This window comes from Struthio camelus, chromosome W, assembly GCF_040807025.1.
Source record: "Struthio camelus isolate bStrCam1 chromosome W, bStrCam1.hap1, whole genome shotgun sequence".
NCBI classification, from domain to species: Eukaryota; Metazoa; Chordata; class Aves; order Struthioniformes; family Struthionidae; genus Struthio; species Struthio camelus.
Window position 1 is genome coordinate 58,289,395 of NC_090981.1, and position 6,000 is coordinate 58,295,394.

The following is a 6,000-nucleotide window of genomic DNA, read 5'->3' on the forward strand; positions in this document are numbered from 1 at the left end:
AGCGCAGCCCTGCGATTTACACCCCGCCATGGTTTAAACCTCAGCGCCCACAGTCCGCCCCGCGCACGCTCAGCGGCCGCGCTCTGCCTCTGCGGAGGGAGCTGGGCGCGGAGAAAGAGCCTTCGTCCCCCTGGAGCCTCCCGGGCTGACTCGGAGGTCTCCGACGCGAGCGCAGGTTAAAACCGCTCCTCTGAGCCCTTGAGTTGGCTCCAGCGGGTTAACTGCTCTGGCGAGCGCCAGAAGTGAAGTGAAGCGCAAATAAGCTCGCTAGTCAAGGTGAACGCAACGCTACGGTTGCAGCTTGAAGGAGAATGCTTAAGTGTCCGTGACTCCGTGGAATTAAGCTGCTTATGTAAGACCGACTTCAAGGAAACGAAGGCAATTTGCGAAATTTGTCTTGTCTGCCCGCTTAGACGTTTCGTAAACTTAAGTCTTCTGCAAATAAATTGTGCTCCCCGGCGAGCAGGAGCGCCGGCCGCAGCGCTCCAGGCGTCACTCGTGCCGGAGCGCTCCTGCCAGGGCGATGCTGGTGTCGAGGGCAGGGCTGCGCCTGAGGAAAGGGAACTCCCTGGTGCCCCCCGCCTTTTTTTTTTCCCCCTCTCATTTTTTCCTTTTGTTTTACTCCCTCAATGTAAGAGAACTTGCTGGATGCACAACTTCGTGCCGGTGGTGTCTTTGTGGCGGTCGTTCTCCGTGTTTATGCTCCCCCCTCCCTGATTTAGCTGATCAGCCCTAAGAATGGCTCAAACGATTCAGAGCAACGGTCACCTGCTTCCCTCTCCCCTCTGTCTCTAATAAAAATAAGCAAATGCTTGGAAAAGAGTAAGATCAGGTCGAGGACTTGTGATTGTTACCCTTCATGAAGACCTCCCTCTTAATATCCTTCCAGCTCTGAAGGGTCATCAGCTGGGGTGGGGGGTCCCGAATCTGATGTGTTTGTGTGTTTACTAACCCCTAATCGATCTCTTTTCCAAGCGATTGTCTAGTCTCTCCACTCCTTTGGTTTCCTTTGAACCTGGCTCTTCAGCAGTTTTCTCTCATGGCCACTAGTTCTTATGCTGCAGCTGCTTCATCCCGATATATTAATAACCATAACTGTGTGGAATGTGGTTTTGGTTCCAAATAGAGGATGCAAGGAGGAACAAACATTTCTGATACTGAAACTCAACAGTCGAGTGTCATGTAACGTGAGTTCTGCTCCATTCATGTTTAGAATAATGCAAAACTCTGCACAGAGGGCAGAGGACAAGCCCCTTAGTGGGGTGTTTCAAAGACACCACCGACCTTCCCAACATTCAGCCCTAGGCATGAGAGGGCTGAGTTCTGCCCCGTACAGTACAGTACCTTTTACTACCGTTATGTTTGCTGCACAGAAGTGTATCAGTCATGGAAATGTGTAAGCAATACTTAGAGCTTCTCTGAGATACCAAGATCGAACACTTGAAAGGACATGCCAGGGTGTTCCTGTAAAAAAAACAGGCAGAATAAGAGCTAAGATGTTACCAGGCACAATCTCAAAGGACTAGGAACACTTCTGCTCTTGGCAGTGTAAACGGCGACTGTCAGTGAAGGAAGCCTCAAGTACCAACACCAAGGCGTGTGGGGAAGGAATCTCCTCTTCTTATTCCTGGGCTGGCCTCAGTGTCTCTGAAAGGCTCTAAAACCCCACAAAGGCTGATGTTTGCTTACTTACATAGTTTATATATTCATGTTTGCATATTATTTTGTATATTATATAGTATATAGTACGATATTGTAAGGGCTCCAGCAAACCAGTCTGTATTTTGGCTGCGCATCGTCAAAGCCTGCCTCATCTGTGAGCTGGGCATGACACTGATTTTCAGTTAACTTCAGGAGATGTCACTGTTTTGTTCTAAAAAGCCCTTTATTATTTATCTTCTATGTATCTTAGGGTAGCACACCAGATTCTCAGCCTTTTTAGATCTCTGTTGCTCCTCTGCAGTCATTGGAGCTGCAGAAATTTATACCAGCAAAAGATCTGCTCAGGGGTCTTAGACCTATCTCACACAGGTCCTTTCTCTTCTTCTTTTGCAGCCTTGTTGCAAAAGAAAACCCTTAAACTGTGCGTGAGCTGATCTGAGCAATAACCATACAATCCCATCATCACTGCCCTCCTCCACCAGACTCTCCATTTGCTAGGCCCCGTTATTCTGCCCGTCCTAATTTAAAGAATAAAGTCTTTGGGGCCATGATCGTCACTTACTGTGCCACACAGCACCTGGTACAGAAAGTCTTGCCTACAGCTTGTAAATGCTACCATAGGACAGAAATTGTCTCATCCAAGGCAGATGATGTCACGCCTTTTAAAAATCTTGAGTAATGTGGTGCTAGTAATTGCGGCAATCCAGGAAGCATCTTGTAGCCAGGACCTTCACTGGCTGAGGTTTCTCATTACTAGCTATAACACAAAGGCTGAGGTTACTGTAGGTCTTATGAATTCCCTGCAGTTCTGAAGTCCGGGTCTAGGTGAGTGTTTTACCAATCTTTATCTAATCAAAAGAGATCATGTATAGAAGTGCTTCAGCCAGCTCCTAATTCCTAAAGATGGTGCTTGCCTGTGTGTCTGCCCAACCTCTCCTTCCTTTCCATTTCAAACAGGCTGGAAGACGGGCCAGCACCCCTGCGACCAGCACCACTAGGAAACTTTTGCAAAGTAGAATTCCCCTCCTCTAAATTATATTTGCTCCTTGATATCAACTTCTTTATGTTTTCCCAGTAGAAATGACACTTCCAAACGCATCTTTCCCTGTTCCTTTTTCCAGTTCTTCCTCTAGACGCTGTTGTCATAAATAAGGGACTAGTTTAATGCTATTTACTCTGCAATAGAAAGAGGAAAAAACTTCCAGTGCTTTCTTCAGCCTCTTAAACATGGAAGATCTTTCAAGGTCTGTTTCTATAAATCTACAAAAGGAAATGCCAGGTTCATAAACCACAAGCAAAGCCCTAAATCCTGTTGTAGCAGAATGGATCTAAATTCTGCAGCTGGCAGAGTGCTCTGGTAGCACAGGTAGTATGCGCTGCGTCAGCATCATATAATGTTTTTTAATGGAGAATTTTATTGAATTAAGGAGGGAAAATACGGTGCAGCAAACAATAAAGTAACCCTCATACACATTGAAGCCATATGCCTTTCTGGACTAAGACTGAGGGGCTCTCCAAACTCAGGAAGGAGTCATAACTGGCGATTCCAAAGTGATATCCAATTTTCACTCTGCAGAGCAAGAGTTAATTTTCTCTGGCTGATCAGACTCCAGCCACTGATCTAGGATCACCCGTTGTTGGATAGGAAGGTTATAAATGGGTGGTCCCTGGCTCACTGCAGCTTGCCAGCTGTTTTATACCAGCCTATTTGCTTTAGTTGCTCTGTTAAGAGAGCAATAGTGTAACCATATTTGCAGCCTAGGTAAACTGTGTTTTCTTCTTCTTTTGTTGCTCCTCTGCCTTTGGGGGTTTTGTATTTCTACCGTGGTAGAATGGATCAAGCTGAAATCTGGCATGTAACAAACCCACAGGGGCTTTATTTTAAATGAAAAGGTTTAGATCTGTTAAACTATTTTTCTGTTATGCAAATGACAAAAAAAAAAAAATCATCTCAGACCTGGGGTTTGGGGGAGGCTGAGCTCTAAAGACAAGGAGAAAAAAGCTTTTAATGTACCCCATGACACTTGGCAGTAACTGAGTGCTGAATGTAGTCTAAGCAGTTAATTGATATTCTAGTATTAGGAAACAGCCCTCAGGTTTGACTGTAAAAGTAACAGGCTAAGGAATGGGCTTTCCCGGGTATTTTTACTCCATTTGTTTAGTAATAACATTTGCAGAACAGCTAGGGGATCCCAGGGTCTTTTTCCCAACACTGCATGGCATCTCACCTGAATGCAGGAGCTGTTTCAACAGCACCTTGAAACAGCTTTCTCTGGGATGGATCACAGCAGATAGCGGTGCAGTAACTGAAGAACAGCACATACATGCACTGGGAATTGCAGAGAAGTAGCCTGTAATTCCCTCAGTAATATTTAAACCAGAACATTCATTTTAACACTCCAAAACACTGAAACAGGATGGTACATGTGAAGTCTCAGAGGCACAGAAATAACGAAGATGTCCGAGTAACATCGCACCTGAAGGACTGCACCTGCATGTAACGTTGCAGGGCAGAGAGGTGAACGGGGCAGCGAGAACAGCAGCCCCCACCCCGACCAACCAGCCAAATTTTCTGTGCAATTTTGGGTGTCTTCTCTCCAAAATCCCCATCTCAGCTTTTCCTAAGGGTGACTTGGTGATGTCTGGAAGTGACAGTGGCCTGGCAACTTAAGGCATTAACCCATGGCTTAATTTTGATTTCCCCCTGAAACAGAGACTCTTTGACTACCCTGATCAACCTGCAACTGTGCCACTGAAGTCCCCTCGCTGGATCTTTCCCTTTGGCAGGTTCAGGAGGTCCCTTACTTTCCTCCCTGAACAGCGTGAGCACTTTGGTAGGGTTTAGTCTTTGTGCCCCAATTCTCCATGCACAAAATGGAGGTTGTGATAACTCTTTGAAGGAAGGATGTATCACAGATGAAGAGTGTCATTAGTGATGATGAGACACTCAGACGCTATCACCACATAATCATTTAAGACAGATGAAGTGATCCGCAGGCTTTTAGAATACAAATCCCACTTCAAAAGGCTAGAGAGGCGAGAAGCATCCTTTCATCTCGGAGGAAAAACCCTCCGCATAAGGGAGCAGCTTCCATGGGAACTGACCTTTTAATTACAGCTGCTCGGTAGAAAGAGAAAAGTCTTTCAGCCGCGTGTGTTGGAGCCGATAGAAATGTACCCATTTCTCATGCAATTATCCCGAGTGTCCTGAACAAAGCATTTCTTATTCATTTTGGGGTGCTTTGTCCTTGAGCTAGTTGCACCCAGGGTCAGCACATGGAGCATTTCTCTCTTCATAGTGTTTACCCGCTAGATGTCTTTATACCATGGGGCAGCAACCCCATGCCCTCTCAGATTTTGCTTTGCCAGACTTTAAAAAAAGGCCTCTTTTCCTTGTGGTCCATCAGCTCTGACCAACTGTTACTCCAACTGTTTTATAGCTCTTTCCGAGTTAATTCTTCTCAAGTGTGGATGGCATATATTGTACACAGCAGATCACACTAGGATCTGGCCAACGTTTCCTGACCTTGATGCCTCAGATACGATGCTCAGATCTCTGCGGTTCTGCGAGACCAGACAGTCACCATACAGTTTAACAGGAACACGTGACACCAATTCTACCATTTCTACTCCGCTTTGATCTGATTCATATTTAAACTGAGCCATGGCTTCCCTATAACAAAGAGAGGGAGAGATTGAGAGAGAGAGAGAATAGCTGCTTTTTTTAACAAAGTCGGATATTTCACCTTTCCGAGAGGAGTCACTTTTAGCTTGGCAAAGTGCAGAAGCCCTCACCATGGCAGGATTTGCTTCCTGCCTTACAGCTTTGCCCTCTGCTTTTATTCTGTTCACATGAACAGGGAAAGTCTGAGGAGTGCAGAAGGTTATTCTTCAATAGAGCAGCTTTGGGGAATAGCTTTTCTCTTGCTTTTGTACTTTTTATTCATTGCAGAGGAACATTTGTCAGAGATAAAAGAGGAGCTATTTGTCAAAGCTAAAGGGAAAAGTTGTTGGTAGATATAGCTGAAGTGATGGGATCCGAGGGAGCAGCAGTGTGAGGCTGCAGCGGGCTCTTCTGCTTCTCTGACCTGCCTCACAGCCCCACAAGCATGGTCAAGAGTCCCAGCAACACCCTCTCCCAGCACTGGACATAGGGTGCCACAGGGAAAGGCAAACGGGACCCCGTTGCCTATGAACTTTATTCGTGACAGTCCTTCTGTGGTTCCCAGCGCTAAAATTAAACAGTGTCTGTCTATAAAGTATTAGCTGCGCCCTTGGGGTTATTGAATCCTTCTCGCTTTGGTGTGGAGCAGTTGGCCAGAACCACCTCCCTTCGGC